At 38.9% G+C, this 25,121-nt stretch overlaps 2 non-coding genes across 2 annotated transcripts; both read right to left on the bottom strand.

Moving 5' to 3' along the window:
• Positions 1–23,100: 23,100 nt before the first annotated feature.
• LOC132973636 (U4 spliceosomal RNA) lies at positions 23,101–23,241 on the bottom strand. Its single transcript, XR_009673045.1, has one exon. It is a non-coding gene; the product is annotated as a U4 spliceosomal RNA (small nuclear RNA).
• A 1,043-nt stretch (positions 23,242–24,284) lies between these two features.
• Positions 24,285–24,425, bottom strand: LOC132973633 (U4 spliceosomal RNA). Its single transcript, XR_009673042.1, has one exon. It is a non-coding gene; the product is annotated as a U4 spliceosomal RNA (small nuclear RNA).
• Between the last annotated feature and the right edge of the window lie 696 nt (positions 24,426–25,121).

Raw genomic sequence — 25,121 nt, 5'->3', positions numbered from 1 at the left:
AAGCAACGCCGATCCCTTCATGAATCGTGAAACTTTAAATCCTGCCTGCCCATCTAACACTATCTGTTTAAACTGACCCAAACATTCCCAGTTTGAATTTAACTGCAGGCTTATCAGAGAGTTGTGTAACTGGAAACATCAGCCTTTAATTCACTCTTGACCAACAGTGTTGTTGTCCATAGTCTGTTCCGACAACACAATGGCTGTTCAGTTCATTTCCCAAATGGCTTTGAGGGCAGGGGGAGAGTGAAACTCCCCGGTGACAGAGACTGGCCATTTTAAATTATATTTGGTGTCCTCCTGAAGAACCATTTACGTTTTCAGCTCAACAGCCTCTGTTGAAATCACAGAAGGGGGGAAGGAAGACAGAGACAAATGGAGTGAAAAGAGAGTAGAAGCTGGCCAAGTGGCTATTGTAGCATGTAAAGGATTTACACCCCCTGAATCTGAAATTGAATTGAAGGAAAAGAGGGAACAATGTGAACACCGTCTCTATTTAGATCAAGGGTATTACTTTTAAACTACATCTACTGGCTGCCTCATACATCCCTCTTTATTTATTTTTTTTCCCATTTTCGTTCAAGTGCTACATCAACAGTTTATTTTAAATATCAATAAACATACATTTTTATACATTTACATCAATTATTTCTAGTCCTTTTTAAGTCAGATATACTGATAATTCCAGTGAAAAGGGATCTGATGAAGCCAGTTGAATCACATGCTAAAAAAAAACAGCAGACCAACAAAGTCAGCAATCACCATGTGTACATTATAGAGCATTAAGCTGCTGAGGAACCAGATATTTTAAAAACAATTTAAAAAAAAAGGATGGCAATGATGAGAAAATGCTTTCAGAAAAACAGACATGGGGAAGTGGGAAAGTATTGGGGGGCTAACAAACACAAGGTTGGGGGATTCCTGAGACACGCAGTGAGGCTAGACCGTCAAGGTATTTCTTTTGTTTACTTTTTCATGGCCAATAAGAGCTGGAGGGATGTAGCCAGCAAGCAACTACAACCATGAAACGGTCCTCCAGTCTACTGTTGGTTTATGGTGGCTTCTTGACCATATAGAAATTATAAATTACACTAGCCTTGTCCTTTATATAAGCACTCTTTGATAAGATTCCTTATTTACATTGAGAGATCTTAAACATGAGCGCAAACAGCTTCATGCTGTCTTACATCCTTGAGTGTGTCAGCTGCCACTCCACGGTCTGATGCTATGGTGACTGTAGCCGTCGGAGGGGATTAGTGAATCTGTCAAATGCCTTTGATCAACAAACATGCTTGAGAGGGACAAGACACTCCACTCTCCAGCAGTTAATTATCTTGAGTGAGCTACCAGGCCAATGACAAAGCTGGGGCCAGAGACAGTCCACTCTCTACTTCTGTCCTTATCACTTTCTGTCACAGATAACATACCATTACAACGACATTGCACTGAGCCACAGTGTTGGAACTTGGTGGTAAATACTGACCTTTGAATCTGAAGTAACCAGCAGACATTTGTGTCTAAAAAAAGGACACTCTTTATAAAAATCAATAAAAGACAACCTTTAACTAATTCAGTTAGTTAAAGGTTGTCAGGGGGCAAAGAGTCAAATTATGTCAAGTGTCGTTATAGATATCTGATTTGAAGTTAATTTAATTACAAATATTAGATGATAAAATTAACAAAATTGTAACCCAGAAATCGGTTTAAAAATGCAATATTTTTTTCAGCTGATCAAAGTTCCTAAACCAAAATGCTAAGAGAGTTTGAGAGCATATCCATTACCATGAGGCACCAGGCGACTCGTCTCTATTAAGCTACTTGGAGCTTTTAAAAATATAAATAGGTGTGTCTTTAAAAGGATTGCTGAAAGGTTTCAAATGCTGTTCTGATTTCATCCTTAAAGGGAGAACAACAAGAGGCGGGGAATTTATAGCTCCTTGAAAGTCAACCTCACTGATCCCGCCTTCAGTTATTAATTCAGGCATGTCCAAATACATTCATGTGAAGGTTCTTTAAATAGCGATGTCTGCAAAAAACAGAATAAAAAAAACAAATAGGGTTTTTTGTAGCAAACCAGAAAGCAGAATAAAATGAAAAGAGACGTGCATTATATTTTCCAAGATTTGTCTCGGTCAAAAGTGGTTAAAAGCAAGCATGATTAAGCTTGCTCTGAGCTGGTGACATTGTGCTTAATGTGCAGAAGTAACCATGGACATATCCTCTAGCACCTCTAGCTGGGATGACAGGACAAATGCTGACCTTTATCCTCTGTATAAATTACGTCATTACAGGGAAAAAGAAGAGTCCTGCCCACAGGCATGGGCACAGACTAGGGATCTGCATTACATTCATTCAGGTGTAATATGTAGAATTTTAACACTTTAATATCTAAACTAATTTAAAAAATGACTGAACCTGTTATATGTTTTTGTTTGAGTACTTACATTTCCTAAAATATGATCAAAGTCAGAGAAATCCTTAACTTTAAAGTTGTAACGGGATGTGTCTTTGGTGGCAGCCAATGACAGAAAAGACAATTGTTGCCAAGGAAACACCGGACGTTACGTCAAAGATTGCTGCAAAATGAAGTGCAAACTGCTACTGAAAGCTGCCTACTGTTGCTGTATGTGATGCTGTGATAAAAACGTCAAGTAAATTATACTTGGACGCATTAGCTTGTCAGTAAACATATTCTCTTCCTCAGGTCGGTTTCGCCCGGTCAGCTTGACTACCGTGAACTCAGAATCCGTTTTCAGAATTTTTTTATTGGCTGTGTTGGTTGTGTTTGTTCTTCATGTATCTTAATAGGTGTGCCAGCGCCGGGAGCTAATTGGCCCGTCAATTTCCTGCTCCCGCCTATGATAGGCTGCAGAGAGAGGTCTTCCCCACTATTAAGAGCAGGAAGATGGTGACGCCGCGGCGCTATGGGGAACGCCATCTTCCTCACCTTCCAACCGGCCACGCCATGTTTTCTTTGTTAATATGTTTGTTTTAAGTTTGTTTTGTGTTAAAGATTAAAGGGGTGAATCACCAGTTACTTTAACCTTGTTTTCTCATGTTTTTGGTCAGTTAGGGAGGTAAATTGGTTGTCTTTTGATTTCCATGATTTATCAGGTTGGCTTGGTTTATCAGTTAGCCTCAGTTTTGTTTGTGATGTTTGGGCACCGATTCACCCTGAGGATTATTCTTATTGTCACTAATTTGCTGTACATTATTTCTATATTGAAAATAAATAACGTTAGAGTGAAAATGTTGAACTATTCTGCGTGGCTGCTTGGAAAGTGAGGGATTTGTGCCTTTGATTTCAGTATGATTTCACAGTATGATATCCTTAACCTATATAATCACAAATAATACTTTCAGTTAAAGCCCTTATATGGTTCTTGCTGCACAAAAAAACACAACCATACTGTTTGCGAGCCCCATTTACAGAGGCTGCAGTCCTTGAGGCTGCAGTCCTGTGGGCGGCAGTAGCTCAGTCTGTAGGGACTTGGGTTGGGAATCGGAGGGTCACCAGCTCAAGTCCCGGCACGGACCAAGTCCGGAAATTGGTCTGGTAGCTGGAGAGGTGCCAGTCCACCTCCCGAGCACCACCAAGGTGCCAAGGCACCCCCCCCCCCCCCCCCCCCCCCACCAGCCCAGGAGCGCCCACCGTGGGCAGCCCCCCCACCCCGAGACCCCCCCATCAGTGCATGTCCATAGGATCCTGTTTGTGTATTTCGGCCTATGTTTGTGTAGCATGTTAACTAGACAGAGTGTAAAAACAAATTTCCCCTTGCGGGATCAATAAAGTATAAATTCTTCTTAACACAGCGGCCGTTTGCTGCATGTGATGCCCCACTCTCTCCTCTCAACATTTCTCTCTCTTCACCCGTCCTATCCAATAAAAAGCCCAAAAACAATTTAATCAAAAATATGACACAGACTAAGGCCCCAGGCTCCCTTGGTTGTTGACCGAGTAGATATTTTACAGCAAACATATAAAATCCGGGAAACCAAATCTGGGAAAGTAGTGGAAAACACATTTTCTAAGATCAAAAAAGACATTAGAATTTATAGGCTTTGATGGCATAACATGGCATGAAACAACAAAGGTCAAGCATTTTTAAAAACAATTTCTTACTCTGAAAACAACAAGAAATATTTCCAACATTTCAAATGCTCCTTCTGTAAATCTGATCTTAGCAAATAAATTCATGAAGTTGAATAACATCATCAAAAATCAAGTCCATTTCTGAAAATGTTTTCCTTGAGTCAAACATTTTTATTTTTTAACACCTATTTTTCTCACAGCGCCGTTCACAAATCTCTCCACACTGTGTTATCCCTGACATTTACAAACAGTGAAAGCTCCATGAAAGTATACAACACAATATCAGGTCCTGCTGGGAGGTGAAATAAAACAATGTCGGCAAGCATCTCAATGCAATCACAACCCAAGTGAATAATAAAATCATACGAAAGAAGATTTTCATGGTTCAATAGAACACAGGAGCAGCCACAGGTGCTCTCATTTTCAAGTCAATACATCAAGCTGGAAAGGCACAATTGAGAAATTGATGTGGAAAACAGTGCATCTCCCGCCTTTCATCAAAAAAGATTGTTTGCCGCTTTGATGGGCTTGAGGTTCTAGGCAGATCTGGGCAAAGGTGATGAGCTTAAATAAAATGACTGACAGCAGAGTAGGGGGAGGCTGGTAGGCAAAATGCATGTTGTTGTACAGCAATGAACAATCTGCAGCCTGGTCCTATTTGCTATGACTGAGGGAGCCACAGCTGAAACACAACAGGGGTGCCCTCAATCCATCAGCTTTGCACAGACACGCCACTGGCTGTATTTTCCGAATAGATAAAATAGCTGTTTGGCACGTGTCATTTTTACACAGAAAATACATCATATGTTACAATCATCAACAGACATGTTGTTTGATGGTGAATCAGAAAACAAATCAAATCAAGTTTCATTGAAGTCCGATCCACTGCAGCATCCCATCAATCAATGAGTGAAACCCAATAAGGCGAGTCTGTCAGAAAAGAGACTTCCATGCAGTCAACTCTCGTGTATCCTCTCTCCTCTCTCCTCTCTCCTCTCCCCTAAGCAGCTTTAAAAGCTTTGGAATGCTCCTTAACATGACAGGTCCAGACCTACTTCCGGTTCGACAGAGAAGCGAGGAGACATCATTTAAGAGACCTGAGATGCAGCTTGTGCAGGATGTGCATGTTTCGTATTACAACATGATGACTAGTGTACAAGAGGTAACCGTGCTCTGGCCAAGGTTGGCCTGGAGCAATGTGAGTGCAGGCCAATAGGGGGGCTGGGGAGGGAGGACAAGTACGGGGCAACTAGGCCTAATGTGACACCAAACCATGTTTTTGTGCACTACAGTGGGATATTAAAAAGCTAAATACATTATAAATAATTGAGATTATTCTGATGCTGACCTTTGAGAGCCTGGCATATAAGGCAGTCCCTGTATTAAATGATAATAATGATTGAACAGTCCAAAAGGGTATTCCTTGTCATATCACATCTTTGTCAAATACACCCTGAAGAAAAACTTGTAAAAAAAAAAAAGTAACTCTCCACCCAGAATGGTAGTTAGTGGATTATAGATACAGCTATACTCACTTTTAGACTGCCAGCAACAGCAATTTGCAGCTCTCGAGCTCTGCCACCTGTGCCCTGGATGGAATTGCATTAATAAGCTGAAAATAGAGTGCATTGCCAGTTTAACCAGTGAGGGCGCCTAAGGGCAAAAAAGAACTGCTTGGCTCACATTAACCCTTCTGTTACTTCCACTGTTTTAGTATGTATACGGTATAGTCTCCATGTGACTTGAAAAGTCCCAAGGTTTGCTGCAAATTCATTCAACACAAATTAAACACACATTGAGTGTAAAATCTGCTAAAATAATGATGGTCCTAAAGTCCCTGTAAACAGACTTTCTCTATTAGCTTCCTACTGACCTACTTTCATCATTGAGCAGCATACTGTAAGTTCTGTTCAAAAATCTTAATAATACACATTTAATACGTGTTTCTTATCTTTCCCTGTTTTTGTTTCACACTGTGTGACGCTTTGTTGGAAAAACAGTGACGCCATTTACTGCCTTGAAACATTTAGTCATATTTTATTTAATCGTTACTTGAGAATTAACAAAAACAAATCATATGCACAAAGTCTGAAGTAGCAGATCAGCTTAAATTTTAAGGTTTAATCTTAAGCAACAGTAAGGAGCTCTCATTTATTGTTGCTGTTTAAGGTCTTTTAGAGCCATCAGTAATAATTTCCGTCTATTTCATGACCAGATAAAAAAAAAAACTCCTCACAGGAGCTTTAAACTGATGATAAAAATTATTCAAAACATTATATTGCTCTTCATACAGCGGAGTAGCTTTTGATTCTTTAATCAAAAAATTGTTGAAACTACTTGATATTTATTATAAACATCATGAGCATTTGTAATCTTAATTTCTTAATATCAAATTTTTTTTTCTCCCCACATCTGCCCACATATAAACTTGGCAGGGTACTTTGGACAATTTGTGCATATTTACTGAAATGTTTGGAATACGTCACGTCTCTGAGACAACTGGAAAAATAGAGACATGCTCAAATTCTGAATAATTTCCTAATAAAAGTGGAAACAAGGATTACATTAAATTCAATGATTGACATAGCTGTCAGTGCTTTACAATAGGTTTGATTTGACAGTTAAACCAACGTATTTTATAGTACATTTTTAACATGATTTCAGGTTGCAGAGCTTTTAACACATTTTTTTTTATTTCGACATAAAGAGTCCTGCACTGTACAAGTCCAGGCCTGAAAGGTTGATTTAATGTTTTAGGAACATCTTCCACAAACAAACTGTCAATCAATTTTACACAAACGATCTAAAACACAGTGAACTGAGGGCTTTGCACTCACACAGTGCGTACAGTCTCCAGGACTGATGCCAGCTCCTGTGAATCTGTAGAAACTGCCAAACAAGGCAAAGTGAATGTAAGAATGTGTATATTGAAGGAGACAAGCAATTTTAAATGTTGCTTAACAAAATGGAGCAGTCATTCGGTTGTCACTTGATAAATTGTGACAGCTGTTATATTCATTGCGGTAACAAGCTGTCTGCTGTGCTACCCACTGATTCCTGATGCAGGTTCTGTCATTCATTTCCATCTGAAGAATCCTCTTGCCAAAATCATCACAACACTTTTTTATATCACACTCAGTGGCATGGCCATCTTTCATTTGGCTACACCGGAGGTCCTCCAAGTGGCACCATTAGCAGGCTTTTCATCACTGTGTTTACTTTGGTTCTGACACATATGGTGGATGCAACATTCCCTGCGCTCCTGTCGCTCCATCTCATGCTGGATAAATTATTCACAAGTGATCACATTCCAGCCGTATAATTATCGCTGTCCGACAGCAACACCTCAGTAGTTTCTTAGCAACTGCTATCGGCACATTTTCCACTTCCACAACAGCAGTATTTTCCATCTAGTTGAAACCAGGCTCATTATTTGTGGAATTTATTAGATAATGCCATAGGGATGTTCGTAAACACAAATGCATCAGTCTTAACTGCTTATCAGAGCTATCATCTCTTGTTTTAGCTGTTTGTCAAAGCACTTTGTAAACCTGTGTTTTTTAAAAGGTGCTATATAAATAAAGTTATTATTATCATCATATGGTTTTCACACTAACATCTGCCTCATGTAGTTACACCCATTTCTGCTCTCTCTCTTTCTCTTGAGCCCAAAAAGAACTCATCCTTGGATACACCGTCCATTGATGTGCAACTTACAGAGAAGAAGAAAGAGAAAAAACAGATCCCTGCACATTTTCTATTCAACCAATAGATAAAAAAAAAACCTCTGGACTGTGCTTGTGTATTATTCATCCACCCTTTAGAGCTGGCCTGAGCTCTGTATGTCAGCATGGATGGCAGACAAGCACCCCAGGTTCCAGGCTGAGGGAGACAGCCTTGGTCTTAGTCAGCGAGCTGGTGGCTCAGATGGCACTGTGGATGGCAGCCAAAACAAGCAGGAGGGATGTTCACAGCACAGAACAGAGCTGGGAAATTGTTGGGGTGTTATTGGGAAGGTTTCAGATCAGCGATTGGCTACTTTGAGAATTTCACTTCTGGATCTTTTGACAACATACCTTTTCTCTGGAGTCAACTCAACCAGACCTTCTATTTTTTGAATCTCCAGTTTCAAAAGATGTTAAGACCGAAAATAAAATCCGATGTTTAAGATACAATTTTATACCTTTTTATTTTAATTTCAAAGTGGGCTGCGTCCTATTCACCAGTGCAACCAATATACCAGTATCAAATGCTGAGAGAGGTATTTTATGGCGCGATTGTGTATCCAAAGCTATGTAACGGACATGTGCCGTCATGACTGCAAGTGCAGATGCAACCTAACCCCATTGCACGCAACCTGACATAAATTAAAATTTGCATCCATTCGTTCTGCAGACCGCCGCTTCGATGTGCATAGCGTGCATTGATAGTGATGAGGACCAGGCTGGCGGGGCCACAGTAGTATAATGTAAAATAAACTAATCGTGTGGAATGCTGGTTTGATTGAAAAGACTCCTAAATTAAAGACAAGAATTCACCAGTGGGGTTTGCAGATGCTTTCTGGTCCACCAGTATTGCAACATCTGGAGCGCTAATGTTTTGTTGAAACAGAAACGAAAGTTATGACTTGTCTCTTGTGGTCAAAACTCAGGAGAAAGTTTCCTGTAGTCAAAAGTAAAATTGCTTCAGAGATTCCTAGAATCAAGGTGATAACACTGTACAACATGTTAGTGATCATTTTGGCTGGCCCGCAGGGAGCAAGGCAATAATGTGTTCTAAATTTAACAGCTCAGAAATCTGTTTCTGGAGGGGGACATTTATTGCATCCAATGACTTCAACATAGCTGTCACAGAAGTGTGTTTTACAGAATTCAGAGTAAAAGCAACTTTCCTCACCCTGTCCATCTATAATTGGGAGGAAGTGCTCAAAATGGAGTTGACTATTCAATTGACAGCCAATATCCTGCGTCTTCTCTTTCACATCGGATATTAAGCTTGAAGCTGACAGTCTGTGCAACCTTTCTTATCAGCACACTGGAAACCTAACCTTCAAATTGCTTGCACATGTATTGACGTTCAAATAATCCCCTCACTCGTACGTATTAATGTGACAAACAATTCATCTCTTTCTTGTTAAATTGCTTTTTAACAATCTTGTGCAGAGCTGTGTGGGTTGTTGACTGATGCCTTGCTAAGCTTTTTATTGCCCGTCTTGTTTACACAAAACAATGAGAGATTCTGACAGATTCTTTGCGCAGCAGACCATTACAAATGCTGTTCAAACTAAAATCCCATCATTGTTTCCCATGCATGTGTCACATTCTGCATTGGGTATTTGAATTATTCATCAAAAACTCACTCTCAAGTATAATCCTAAGTGTCCTCTTGTCTATGTACTTTTGGATGGAATTTTTTCAGAAGAGGTATGGAAACTTGAATGAATGCGTGAGGTTAAACCAACACAGATTCCACAGAAAAATCGAATTGATTTCTAGTTTCCCCACGTTACATTTTACAGTTAAAAGTTTATGTTTCTTTAAGATATCAACAAAGTTCTGATATAGTCTATCGTATAACTTTGGTTGTAAGGTCGCCTTTATCAACATTAATCCAATAATGAAGACATGTTCTTGGGTTTGATAAAAGAAAAAAAAGAAATCTTGATATTACTATTGATGGTGATATTTTGGGCAAGACCCATTCAATGAAAACTTTATATTTTAGGTAATTAGGATTTAGGGGGATATTTAGAGGAGCCAGGTCGGAGAGACTCGGGCATACACTCTGGGCAGCAATGTGGTGAGGAGCTCTTGTTCCCCATTTTGACTTTTCCCTATCTAGGTTTCTGTTTTTCCCCAGGCATGTCAAGATTGCCGGGTTATGTGGTATTTGAGTTATGGGCTGGAGATCACCGGCAGTCCTATTTTCCGTCTTTTTGTTTCACAGGAGGTATTTAAAACCAGTATAGTTAAAGTGATGGCATATTAGTTGCTGTGTTGGCTTTGTTGGTGTTTATCCTACATACTGGTCTTAAACAGGCATTTTCACATACTCAACATGTATAAGCCATATTTAAGAAAACAGATCCCTGCTGATGTACCGTTTTAACAGAAGTATGGCCAGATGGTGTTTTTAACAGTTTGTATTTCTTCATGTTCATACTACATTCATGGGTTTCTTTAGATCGAATGGCGTTACGCATCACTAGTATTTGTTGCATAAGCGTCAGATGGGTTTGTTATGCTCTGTACACTCCTGTTGGCTTCAAAGCCTCCAACAAGGAGGTAGAATATTTACAATCTACAGTCATCAGACATCAAGATTCAAGATTTCAGTTTCTTATTTTCATATTTGTCAAAAGAAAACAATTTTTTTGTTGGAGGGTGTTTTGGCCTTGCCTCCAAGACAATGTCTTGCCCGTTGTGTTTAGTGCCTGGAATGAAAACCTGTCTGACAGAAGATTTGTCATGGATGTTGACCATGTAGTGACGCTCCATCACTCCCAAGTCTCTGTGTGGGTGTTCATGACCTACCCGAAAGGGACAAAGAACCGGATCGGCCTGCTGTTTGGTCAAAAATAACCACTGTGGCAGAAACAGGTTGAAGGTTAGGACAGAAATCCAATAATAAATCTAGCTAAGTCCTTGTTCCCGCATGCTGGCTCCTGCATTGACATTCCCCCACGAGTCAATAGATCCACTTTCTGATAGAGCAGACTTAGTGGTGTTGACACTGAGAAGCTTTGAACAGTAAATGTCAAAAATGGCTGGTCTCATTGACTGACCTGCGGCCCCCCCACAGTGGAAGTTGACTCTAACAACGATTCTTTCTTTAACAAAAAGATAACGACATGCAGAGTAAGAAAGAAAGAGTTGAATGGCAAAGCTGTTGGAGGTTTTTTGACTTTCTATACAGCTTATTTTATGCAAGCTCCCGTCTACAGACAGGGATTGGTTCCCGACATGTTCTAAAGGAGCTCAAAGAGAATTGTCAATAAAACACCATCTTGTTTGCCCGGCAGATTCTCTCACACTGGCCCGTGGAATAAATGTGCAGGTTGCAGACAGCAGTATGTGTGCTTTGGAAGCATCCAGCAGTGTTTCAGGAGGTTTAAACTCCTGCTTTTGTTCTATTGAGCAAATGTAACAAGACAAGATCTAATGCAGTTGGTTCCATCTTATATCATTTAGCCTTTTCTGAACTCTCTCTGCGTCTTCCATAGAAAAATCCTGATGCATTGTGTGCTACCTCGTAGGGTTGTCACAATACCAGATTTTTATATTATTGTTACCTCTTTGCAGCAGCTTTTTGTTAAAAAATAGAACTGAGGACGCCTTCCATTTTCGACACCATCTATCATTAAAACAATGAAGATTTAATTGTTTCAAAATCTGGTATCTCATAGTATCCAAGTGCAGTGCCAACCGTTCTACCCTGTGATGTTAGCTCACCCTCTAACTGGGTTTACAGGTCAAGGTGTAAATCAGAACAATACTTCTTACCAGAACTTGTGTTGAGGGGTTATTGCGTCATTTTGAATCACTACATAATGGAACTAAATTAAAAAAACATTAACCGAGCAGTTGCACAGTAGTAGTCTCCCACTCAGTACTGAGAACAAACCGAATGTTCCCATAATAATTCTCAATGGCATTGTGAGTGAAAGAGTGTAAATAATATTACAGTGGGGAATATAACAGAAGCACCATATGGCCCTGTGATGTACAGTACATCCATCTGTTTCCAGGGTGAAATCTGAACCATAAATCAAAAGGCACAGGACAGCTGTTAACCCCCTTTAGTCGAGTATACATCCAGCTGTAGTGACTTTTAGAACCCCTTGTGAATATGACAACAAGTGTTCATTTGCAAGATGAAACATGAGAAACTGTAGGAAAGACAAAAATCAACAACTAAACTGTGATAAAGAAACCAATACAAATCCAACACAAAGACCCATCTCAGATTGCTAATAACCATTAAAAAAAAAAGGAACACACTGTTCTGTTAAAAATCCTCTTTCGTGTTTATGTTTGCATGTGATCTCAGAATAAATACTAATGCAGTCTAAAGACCTTGTGGACCCTGAGGGGAGTCATTGAGCTGCCATCAGAGCAGTATGTATGATTATGTCCTCTAAATTTGATTTGTTCAGAAAGAAGGATGACTTGCACTTACGAGGACTCTAATCATGTTTCATGAAGCCAATCACCACAACATCAGTGGGAATGTACTCTCCTTGGTACATTAAACATTCTGCTTCACTATGAATTATGCACATCATATAAATGTTAAAGTGGATTAAGTGCCCAGATTTACTCAAATTAAATTAAGAAAAACATGCAGTGTGTAGTCGAACACTTGTCATCCAAGCCTCAGACTGACAAATGGACAAACTAATTCAGCCTTCATAGTAATATGAACTGTTATACTATTTTTTAAAGATTTGAAATGGGTGTTGATTTTAATCAACCATGCTGCCTAAATTATCATTACTTAAAAGATAACTCTGCTTCGTTGTTAATGACATTTCCATTTAAAGGAATTTATCTTGAAATAAAATGACTGTTTATGCACATTAAAAATGCCAAGTAGCTGAAATTAGAACTGAAAAAGAACTGACATTAAATATTTTGTTGTTTTAATATTGAAGGCCTCACTGCACCCGGTCTAACTCTCACACAACCATTTATGGCAACGTTTCTAGACCTTCATCAGACAAACAGTTTGCTGACGACTGTCAGTGTACAGGAGTTTACCTTTACGTTTTTGATGGACACATTGTTCTCCTACGCTCCTGTCTTATGAATCAGATGTGTGAGGGTTATTTCTATTTTTGTTTGAGTAACTTTATATTCTATACTGGAAACTGATTCAACAAAGATTGGGTATTTTTCAATAAATACATTGATAGTTTTATTTCACAAATTTTTTATTTTTTTTTAAACTAATATCACACAGTATGTTTGATCTGGGTAGTTCTAAAAATGAACAAATTATTTGTGAATAAAATAAATGTATCCCAATGATACTGTGCTGTTCCGTGCACAGAACAGATTTTTGAGGCAAACATTGGAGTTTGGTATCTCTGAACACTTAATTTAGGACGACTCAACAACTCGTGCACAATGTTCAAGCCTATTTATTGTGAAAGAAGTTTATGAAAGACAAGTACCTCCTCTGCCCAGGCATTGATGGTCTGTTCACCACTCAGCCCAAGTGTAAACAGTCTCGGCAGGAACAGAGGCGGCAGGAATAGAAAAGGACAAGGTCATCGTGTCTCTTTGTAAAACTTTCTTTCCTGTCACTAATGTAGTTCATTAACATATGAAATAATGGCTTTAAGTGAACTTCCCTTGGCAGGATTTAGTGGCGCGAAGGATCACAGTAAAGTGCATACATGTACATCACATGTACATCACATGTGCAGAGTTTCAGTAAGAAGAAAGCAACATTTAATAGAGGGCATAGTCGCCATGGAGATTTGCTATGAAATTGAAGTGTTTCATTTCATTTTGTATGGACACTTTGTAGCTCAGCATGCTTACTTTTCTTCTCTCCCTCACCGTGTCAATATTTATTTTGCAAATATCAGCTGCTGGTTCTGTGTGACTGCAATCAGTAGCATAACGTTATTAAAGGAGCAATTTGTTACACTGAAACTTACAATCTAAAACGGGTACTGCTGCTGTCCAAATTCACAACAACATTGAAGTGCTGATAAATGAGCAATCCCTTGATACTTTGGAGTTTAGCGTGGTTAGGGGCATCACACTTCAATTTGTTCAACTGCCCGATGTTTCTCAAAAATCATCTGGTGTCAGATTGGCACAAGTGACACCAGAATCCTTTTTTTAGCTGGCTTTAACAAGTGATGATATGAGAACAGATGTGACACAGCGTGAGGGCCATGACACTGCAGAGTCAAAAGGAGAGCCTTAATAAACTCCCGTCCGACGTCCTGACCTCAAAACCCTGAACCTTGTTAAAAAAATGTCCAGCTGAGCCCCAGAGACAAGTAGCCTATGTCTCACTTCATACTGTTCTATCACTTGCAGAGCCTCTCTGTCGCACTTTGACCAAACACCCTCACAGTCCAACCACTTACAGGAGGCCTTCATAGTCTGAGTAATACACACATCATCTCAACGTGACCCTTTTACAGATGAGTTACATTACCTTTACATAAACAGACAGTATGTTCATGTGTTGTGATGTAATCAAATTTTGCACTTTCTGAACATTTTCATAGTTCATGCTGTTTCATAATCTAGCCGGAACATTAGAAGTTGGATTTCACTGAGAATTGTGCAATAAAAAGAAGCATAAATCTTTCTAATTGAGCATTTTCATTTTGACTTTTAAATTGAAAGCTCTAACTCTGAACAGTCGTACTTAACCTGCCGACTCAAAATCCATAAATTATTTTTATTTTTAAACCATACATTCATTTCAGGGCATATTTTCATGCAAGTCATAGGACACATTTTAAAAAATGAATTCCCTTCCTAACACTTACTGAGGTAATATCCTTTGTGCTAATTGTCCTTGTGGAAGCCTCTTGTCTTTGATGGGCTCTAAGTATTCTGACACAATTACACTAAACAATGTGCCATTCCAGTTGGCATGATGTGATCTTATTTCTCGTCTTAATCAATTCCTGTGCACCTTCAGACTGAGACAGGTTGCTCTGACTAATTGCTTCGACCAAGCTTGGACCTGCTATGCCGTTATAATAGGATTTTAAAAGAGCCTTCCTCTCAGGGATTATAAGGTTGGTTGGTGTAACTCACTGCCTACAGTACATGCTCTTCCTTAAGTCTGTTTCATTTAAAGAGGTCAGAGAACCCATGAGGAGACGGGTCTCAGGGAGGAAAGGCTTTTTCTTTTTTTTTTACAGTCTGTGGATTTAAATGTTACCCTCTATGAGAGTGATGGTACAGACACGTCTCTTTAATTCCTCTACATCTGTGGTACTACATCAACTTATACTACACATCATATGTCTTGCTGATTACAAACACATCTGTATATCTTTTTGAAGTCTCAACAGGCTCTATGGCAGATGACCATGATTTGCACAATTTGCAAAAGTGGGGAGGTGGAAAGGGGGACAACATTAGGTCATATTGTAATTTGGAACCAAATCAACCATCTTTGTAAAGTTTGCTTATGATTAAAGTGGCTGTAGACTCTCTTGTTAAAACTGCACACTATCCAAGCTGAGCCTCAGAGCAGGCAATAATCTTGTCAAAGAAATCCAATTAAAAGCATCTGGCTCCTGAGGAAACAGGGAAGACTGGTACCTTTTAAAAAGCCATTTCTTTGAGCCACAGGCTATCAGGGGCTACCAGAACTCTGCTCCCAATCATCTGAACGAGTCAGGGTTCCCTTTTCTAACAACCAATACGTATATTAAGGAACATGCAAGCAATCAGTAGACACTGACTTAAGATCTCAAATAAGGAATACAAAATTTAAGCTTTCAAGTTTTGGACCATAGCCAAGTCTTATATATTTGGTATCTGCTTCTATCAAGTCGGACTTGATACAAATACTGGCCTAAAAGTGAATTTAAATGTATGTGATCCATTGAAAAAAAAAAACCTAGCCCTCTTAATTCAGTTTAACTTTGTCTTTACAGGGTATTTAATCCCATTACTAAAGGACTCGGAAAAAAAAAAGTGACACATTTCACAAATCTTAAAGCAATACTATGCAACTTTCGATTAAGTAGATGTCACACCTAAGCACCAAAACAATACTCTCTCAGTGCACCAACTCACCTCCTCCCCAACCCCTCCCATAGTGTGTCAACAGGATTGCAGCCACTTGTTGGACTGATCTCCATTCTGCTATTTAGCCAAACTATGTATTTTCTTCGAGTTGGAAATTTCTGATGGTTCTCCTGCAATTGTACTCTTGCAACAACACTCTGCCATTATGCCTCTACAACACTTTCCCTGAGTGGGGCGGGGGCTGTCTCTCTTTCCCCATGTGGTGGCACAACTAATGGTTGGACAGGGAGGAGTGGAAAAAAACATGTTTGTGTCTGAGTGACACAAAAACAAGCTGAAGGAAGCAGTGTGGACACAAATACTGTTAAATTAAAGATAAAGGTAAGATAAAGATAGACGTTAATGATCCCCCATGGGGGAATATTTTTTGTTACATTACTGGTATGAATCAAAGTTAACCTGGGGAAATGTGACTTGTGATGATTGACATGAAGCTATCAAACACAGTGGAGTTCAGTTAAGAAAAGCTCAGTTCAACATTAGCTCAATGAAGCTCACACTGATCAATTACAAAGTATAACTATATTAGCCCTAATACTTAGAATTATAATATCTGATTATGAATAGCCCAGTTACCATTATAATTTGTGGTTATCCATTGTCAGCCTGATGGGATCATTAGAGGGATGAGCATAGTCTTTTACTTAATGACATTAGAAAAGGAGCACAAGTGGACTATGGAGAGTGGCAGAACATTCAAGTCCTCACAATCGTCCACAAGTTCACAACACGTTCACAGGGAAACAACTCAACAAATATCAGAAAATTAAATATTAAATTTAAATTGATAAAGAGAAGGATATGGTCACCTTTTCGACTAGGAATCATTAAATCATTGTTTTAATTTAAGATTTGATTTGGAGTCTCATGGAAGTGGTTTGTGTTTCAGATGATTAAGTGAATCATTGTTCCCTGTTGGAGAAGTATTAGTATTAGTATGACTAGTGGTGATACATTTTCAAAATCCCTAGATCCCTAATTGATGTTATCATTAGGGATGTAAATGATTCATCGTTAAGAATTTGACCAATTAAAAATGTATTAACTGACAAACGTAATACAAATGTAATACCATTTTATACCAAAAGAGGGCGTCCGTCACCTCAGAAAAACTACTGTTACTTCTAAAGGAAGAATCGGTTAAGAAAAATGACTGAAATTTGCAACCCTTTTTGTCATTACATTACTCATGACTCAAATTAGATCTAACAATCTTTGGGTGTGATTTGATTTGATTCCATTTTAATTCTTGGGGTCACCATTCAGAATCTATTTTCGATTCAAAACAATTCTTGAATCATGATTCAAAGTCTATTTATGAATTAGTACGTACTTCTAGATCTACTCCAGTCATCTGTGAGACTGGCTTGTTGCTCTATTTGGCATTCTACTGAGGGAAAGAGCTAGCCTTAGCACTTAGCAGGGAGTGACTTTATAGCCAAAAAATCAATCGTTTTTTGGAAGTTATGAATCAATTTAAAATCTCAGAAGATAAGAATCTCAATTTTTTTTTCCGTAAATCGATTTTTTAAAATTATTTCTATTGACAAAGAATGAGCAGTAGCACTCTGGACACATGTTAGTTTTTACATGATCCTGTTTAAACATATCTAAGATCAAAAAGAATGAAAGCCTTTATGCAACAGTAAAATTTGTGATATGTGTGCTTTGTCATCACATTGTTTGATATTTTATGTTTCTGTTATGAAGCATTTAAAGATACTAAGAAAATGACAACACAACCATCAAAATATACCGATGCGGGCCCTGACATCACTTCTACTTTGGAGTTCTGAGGGTTATATATCATAGATTAATAATAACCTGAATTACAGATTCTGTCTGTCAGCCCCAAACTCCACTTTGAAGCAATATTTTCTCTTCTTCTTGGAGAATTTTATTACTTATTCCAGAAATGTGTGAAGTTGCCATGGCAGACTATTAGGTTTTTCAACTTGCAAAAATCACACCTAAAGGAAACCTGATAGCCCGTAATACTCCATAACAAGCATTTATCCAGAACATATATATATATGAAACAGTGTCAAGTTGTTTTATCTGCAAGGAACAGGCCAAGTCTTGCACAAGGATAAATAATAATAATCTATGTAGTTTAAGGCTCTAATATTCCTAAACATGAGTGACCATCTTTAGACAGCACCTTGGAACCAGAGGGAGGAGGAGAAAGAAAGATAGAAGGAGAGCGGAGGAGACCCATCACCTGAATGCCTGAAGAGTTTTCAGTAATTGAGGCTGAAACACAATCACGGTGCAGCCGGGTGTCAGGGTGTCACAGGAGGCAGCTAATTGGGGGCAACCTCTTGTACATCCGAAGTGATTAAGAGGGAGATGGCATTAGAGGGGTTTGGATTGAGTTTAATTGGGTGTGTGTGAATAATTTGATAACTTTTGAGGTTTCCGTTCAGTCGTGTGATCTCTGCATTTCTGGTTCTCTCCCAAGAATAATGGGCTAATTCTTCTGATCGTCTCTGAGGAAAGAGGAAGGGTAGGTGATGCATCAAGGATGTCCATAATTGGCCGCAAATCAAAGCCCCTCTTTTAGATTTGCACCTGTTTTTTTTGTGGTTTTTTTTATTAGCACCGTCTGTGATGTCTTCCTCTTTGAAGACAAGCTGGGTTTTTTTTTTCCATTCGGAGCATCGAGTTGTAACTGGATTTGTGATAAACAGGATCAAAACAGAAAGCCTTGCAAATTAACATACTGAACAAAAGATCTGAGGAACATGACTAAAACGACCTTCTGTTTACTCTGATCTTAAACACGTCTTCATTTGTAATAGAGTTTAGTATAATTGCAGTTTTCATTTTATACAAGGTGCAGGAAAGTCATAAGAGCAGTGAGCACAGTAATGAACAGAAGTAGTGTTCATATTTCAGGACGCATTCTCAGCCCAACTTGTGACATTTTATTATCAACCATGATTTCTCCCTGGTGTCTAGCTTTCAGTAAAAAATGCCTGTCTGAATTTGTTCTACAGCTTGTACGGAGAAAGAGGGGAAATGACTTCCAATGACGTGGCGGTGTCTTCCTCCACAACTGTCAAACATGGAAAGAAAAACCAATTCACAGGAAAGGGAAGATTCTCACACGTTGCCTCAAAGAACTGAGAGACGGAGAGAATACGCTGGTTTCCATAGCGATTGTCGCTGCTGTCACATGGTTACCTAGAAACTAGTCCTGTGATGCTGTTCAATTCATTTGTTCGTGTTTGGCTAGTCTCCAGCTGCCGTCGCCACAGATCAAAGCCGTATCATGACATTTCATTTCAGACAGATGAAGAGCTGTCAGTGATATCTGAAATCTGGTCAGAGCTTGAAAGATGTGCTGTAAAGATCAAAAACACTCCCCACTTATCACACCACATTTGTCTGAGGAGTAGAGTACCATAATTAATATGCAGAAAGCACCGGGTCATTTGCAGGTCAACAGGACCCCACACAGACAACGTCAACCTTGGGGCTCCATTTTGGTGCGGAGGGCTCAATGCTCCATGATTGTGGGCTGCAGACAGTGAAAGCGGTGCATCATGGGTCATACGTACTGAATGAAGATTAAATGCAAAAGCCGACCCTCGAGTAATTTATGTAAACACGAATCACTCTTCAAAGCCTCGATTTCACCTTTGATTAAGACACCAAATGCTCCATTTGTCTGAAAGCATAATCCGTCTTTTTTCAATAATCAATTAGCAGAGCTGGGAGAGAGTTTTTAAATGAGGGATGCACCGACGCAACGGGATCGGCTGATATCAGCCCTGTTGACAGACATCCGCCCATCTGCGTATAATGTGGCATGAACCGATGTCAGTAACAGAATCTGGTGTGGCATAACAATTTCATGCCGGCATCTAGCAGGAGTGTGCGGTAAACTGACATTAGTAAGGTCATCAGTATTACTTTCTGCCAAGACTTGGATTTTGGCCATCACCGGTTTGAATACACACATTTGGTTGTATAGCACACACAAGGCAACACTGATTGCTAAACCTACCAGCTACAGTGGTGGGTAAATACTAGTAGTAAAATATGGATTTGTGTCAGACAACGGCTCTGACTGAGCCCCTGCTCTTCTGCATGTTTCGATCAGACACTCAGAGCAAAGCCAGCGGCTAACTGATTAAAAGGCTCCCCTTCATCCTTGTGTCATTGCTTAAAAAAAGGGGTGTGAATTGTGGAACAGCAATCAGGTAAAGTTGTATTCTCCCATCTCCAAGTGTCAGTGAATAACATCAACATTAAGTTAGTGTGCTCGTCTGTAGCGAATGTCTTTCTCTCTGTCAGGGATATCACAGGCTAAATGCTGGAATGGATTTGCGTCTCTATTAAAACAGGTCTAACTGCTAAAAGGTGTGCTTGAACTGACTTCTTGAGTCTTACACCAAAAGAAGTTGTAAAAAAAAAATCATTGGTATCCGTCAATCCGCTACATTATTGTTCAAACATCGTTATCGGCGCTGATTTCCACAATCAGTGCATCTCTACTATAAATTATTACTGTTCTATTTTAGCCCTTCATTCTTTCTCAGGCTGTTTGATCTTCTTTTTTGTTTAACTGGAATCTAGATTTTGTTAAAAAAAAAAGAGGGGTTGGGACAAAGTTTTGTTTGACAGAATGGCCTCACAATGAGTGAGTGAGTGAGAGAGAGAGAGAGAGAGAGAGAGACTGCTGAGATCACTTGAAGCAGCTTATGTTACATTAAACATGAGACGTCGCACTACAATCAATGTATCTAAGGAGACTTGTAACAGTGGATTTATCTCTGTTTACCTGCAGAGCCTGTATCAAACGCTGCTCCCTCTACTTAAGCGACGAGTAGCGAGGGGAGAATGTTTTTCATCCATACAGGATCTTAGATGGAAATCGAATGCGGATAAAAAAAAAAGAAAAATGCAATCATGGTCTATAAACAAAGCTGTGCGGCCCGCCTAGGTGTAATCTATGTCCGCAACACTGCCACACGGCTGTGTTGTCCTGAGAGAGGAGTTAATATCTTCTTTTTTAATCTCGGCTGCTTACTAATGTCTGCTTGCCTCTTGCACGTTTAAAAGTTCAGGATGATGCACAGCTGGGCGGAAACGGTCCAAAAGGCATGCGTTAGGATTTTCAAAATAAAGACGACGTAGATCGATGTTTTGCATGAGTGAGTGCATGAGTTTTAAAGTTTGACATTATAATGGATTTGAAATGCACGTTCAAACAATTAGTTTGAAACGTTGGGAACAGGATCTAAATTGATATCAATGATAGAGATATTTTGGAAATGTTTTAGTACCATCACCTCAGGAATGAAACTCAATGCCATGATTCTCTCACACATGAACTATTGTCTCATTACTATCAGTAGTTTCACTTCCTGAGAATGCTCCGAAAAATATGGAAACATTTTATTGTCATTTGAACATGATGTGATTTTTTTTTTTTTTACAACTTGAAAAGGTGGTGAAGTTTGCTGATATTTTTCTTGTGTGTAAGAATTTTCATGAATCAAATCAATTTTAACTGAGATGAAATCACATACATACATAACGCAACTTTTATTAACAGCCAGTCTACTGTCATTGATTTTTTTGCAGTATGCCTCAGAATATAAAGCTTTTGAAAAGCAATAAAACAAGGTACAACCAAATGACATCAAACATTCAGCTGATATCATTATTTTAAACACTTTATGAACTACATCTTATTTGTATGTCATCATTAACTCAACCCTGATGAAGAGTAACAATGTTCTGCTGATTATTATGAACTATGTTGTAATTAGGAGCAACAACTGTGAATGTAAGGTTGAAATAATAGCCTAACACATCATAGTTTAAAGTATGTCGTAGTGACAGAGTGAGAAAAAGAAGTATGCTCCAATGGCTGCTTGCATGTTAGTGTTTCAAGAGGCTTTGAGCTCATCTGCCTAATGAGAAAACTGACTTGATTACCCCTCTACCCCTGTGACTGCTGAAGAGCAACCCCCTCTTCTAATCAGGGATCACTGCAATTATGCTTCTCTACAGGGGAGTCAAACATCATTCTACAAATGAACAGGAATCTCAATCACAGAAGACTATTTGGCTCTACTTTTTGATTGAATGATCAGCATCAAGTCACAAAAAACTCTTTTGGTTCCCACTTCTGCCGTCTTTTAAATCTATACATCGTCTCCCCACTTGGTCAAAAACAACACTGACTTGTACTGGTCGATTTTATCCAGAGAAACGTGTTTCTTTGCCTTCATCTGTTTTCTACCTAAAGCCACTTCCCGGTATCCTGTGTCAGAGTGCCATCTGCTGTTCTGGTAAAGACATTGCACCACAAACAGGATCCTGTGTTTTACCATTTATTTGAAGTTTTTCCTTTTTTATGTACTAGTGACTTACAAGCACCCATACAAAGCAAACATTTCATAAATATGCTTCTTTAAAATGTGCAGTATCTGCAGAGGCACGACTCAGGATATTGGCAAATTCCCAAAGTTTATCTATAAAAAGAAAACTTCTGAAATGTCACCTCCCAACAGCTCCTGTATTAAAGTTCAATTTACAATACAACTTGTCACAGAAAAAGGACTTTGGTCATTTCATACCGCATCATCAAAAGTGCAACTCAAAACACTTTGTTGTATTTATCTATTCTACTGTTTACCGTGTAACTCGTACTCATCCTCTAAATAACCTGCTTTGAAAGGGACAGCAAGACATGCTATAATTGAAGTGGTTATATTCCCAAAAATGTAAAAATGTAAGCAATAAATAAATAAAAACATGAATACAGTTGTCACAATGTCAGAGGAACTTTAAGTTACCAATAGTTTGTTTTCAATATGCTGAATGAACACCACTAAACCGAAAACAAATGTGTTTTTCAGATGACTGAAGTGTACGTATCTCCAGTACATAAAACAGATATGCCATTTCCTCAACATTAATGTACTAATGTAATGGGTTTTTTTTTACTACACCTGCCGCCGTATATTTAGATCTTTCTATTTTACAAGTCTCTCTTTTAAAGAGACATTTTTGAAGACTCAGGTTCACACACTCACACAAGGAATTTGACTTCTGAGAACTGTGGGTACCAAGTAAAACATGCTAAAACAAACTGAGCATTTACTTATATGTATGAGACTTGCAGTACAGCGACATGTCCGCATCCATACATTTATTTAAAGTGATCTTTATTTTGAACAGTGAAATCAGTCTCCTTAGAGACCGTCAAAAATTGCCGTCGCCGACTATATTTCAAGTCGTCTAGGCGGGGTATTGGGTAAAGTTTTCAACTAGCAATAATCGCGCCTCGGATAAACCTCATAGGCTACGATACTGCCACTGCGCAAAGCTGACGACCTAACAGCAGAGCTAAGCTACTATATGAAGTCCCTACACCTCTGGGTCACGGTTTGAAATGGGTGTGGTTTCATTTGCGGGTTAAATATATTTTTATAATCACGTAGACACACAACCTACGTTTTCCTCAGATTGGACTCTCAAAAACCTTAAAAGTGTCCTACAGATCTAGAAACAGTGAACTTTGAGAATATTTAGAAGGAAAAAAAAGACACGCCTTCTGAAATGTTAAAAGTAACCATGCGGCAGTAATGTTTACATTTGTTGCTGTGGATGTGTGGTCCGAGCATGTATAAATGTGTAATAATAAATAATATATATATAAACACAAGCTATCCAACATAAAAACTCCCACAGCGTTAAATTAATACACAACATCTGAAAGACGCCGTAAGCGGAAATGACGTACACTCCCTGTGTGTCTTTGTTTGTGCTCCTCAATTTATCAGACTCGTAAGCATAATATGTTCCACGGTTGAATTGTAACTAATTAAATTCACATCACAATGAAATATGCTAATAAATAACAAGGCACATGCTTCTATATCCAATACCACGTCGTGTGCAGCTTAAAGGTACAAAATAAACCAACTATGAGACTACATACAACACAGTCACAATACGGCTTTACAGGGGGGCACTAAAAGGAAACTAAAAAGCATGACCAGTCGTGCATTTGTAATACGAAACCCTGATCTTCAGTGGATATTTAACATACGGTAATTTATAAAAACGCCAGAAAGAAAGATAAAACAGAATGAGAGTTGTAACCTGATAACGTAAGTCCACCATGCTCCCACTTGTTTGTAAATTACCCCAACAATAACTACTACAATATCTGATTTAAATGTTTTAAAGTATTTGTTGTAAGAAAAAAATATGCCCAAACTATTAGCCCAAATATGATGAAACTCTTCCTTAAAATTGCCCTACTGACTTGTGAACACACATCACGGGGATGATGACCGAAACAGTAACACGTTGTGACGTAATCAGTCACTAGTCTTAATTTTTTTTTTTTTCAACAATGAAATCAGTCTCCTTAGAGACCGTCAAAAATTGCCGTCGCCGACTATATTTCAAGTCGTCTAGGCGGGGTATTGGGTAAAGTTTTCAACTAGCAATAATCGCGCCTCGGATAAACCTCATAGGCTACGATACTGCCACTGCGCAAAGCTGATTTGTGCTACGTCAGATCAGGGTAGGTCACTCTGCCGCATACGACTTTCAGTTACGGTTTCAAAATTTTAATCCTAATAAATCAGAGTATCGACTGAGCAAATTCTACCCCACGTACACGTTAAACAAGCTAAATAATACGTTTGACAGTTTGTCGGTTTAAAGTTTAATTAAAAAAAGAAATCAAACTGTGGCCGTGCCGCAATGCATTTCGGGATACAATGTACCACGCTCCGCTTGTAACCTCACAGACACTCAACAGCTGACAGTTGTTTGCCTTATTTAAAGGCATTGACATTTTAGGCAGTGTAGTATGTTATGTATTCCAAAATACGATGTGTATTAAATAAATAAAATGAAAAGTACTGTATGAATGAATATCGAGGCAGAAAACTGCTGTTCCAGAGGGCTTTGTTTGGCACACTCCGGTAACACGGGGCGTAGTGTGGAAACAAGCGTGGTCGATTTTCAAATTAAATTTATTGAAATAACGCATCAATTTAGACATATGAGCTCAAGAAACAGCACTTCACAAAACTACCAGACCATCGACGACGCTACGACATAAACACACCACCAGATGTCAGTGTAGACACGGATTAATCTGCTCTACTCTTCAGAGTATTTTTTTTCTTCTGCTTATTCTGATCCCAGTACATCTTGTGAATGTAGTGATTTTTCTGCCTTTAAGTTTG

This window comes from Labrus mixtus, chromosome 4 (assembly GCF_963584025.1).
Source record: "Labrus mixtus chromosome 4, fLabMix1.1, whole genome shotgun sequence".
NCBI lineage: Eukaryota > Metazoa > Chordata > Actinopteri > Labriformes > Labridae > Labrus > Labrus mixtus.
This window is presented reverse-complemented; position numbering and strand designations above follow the sequence as displayed.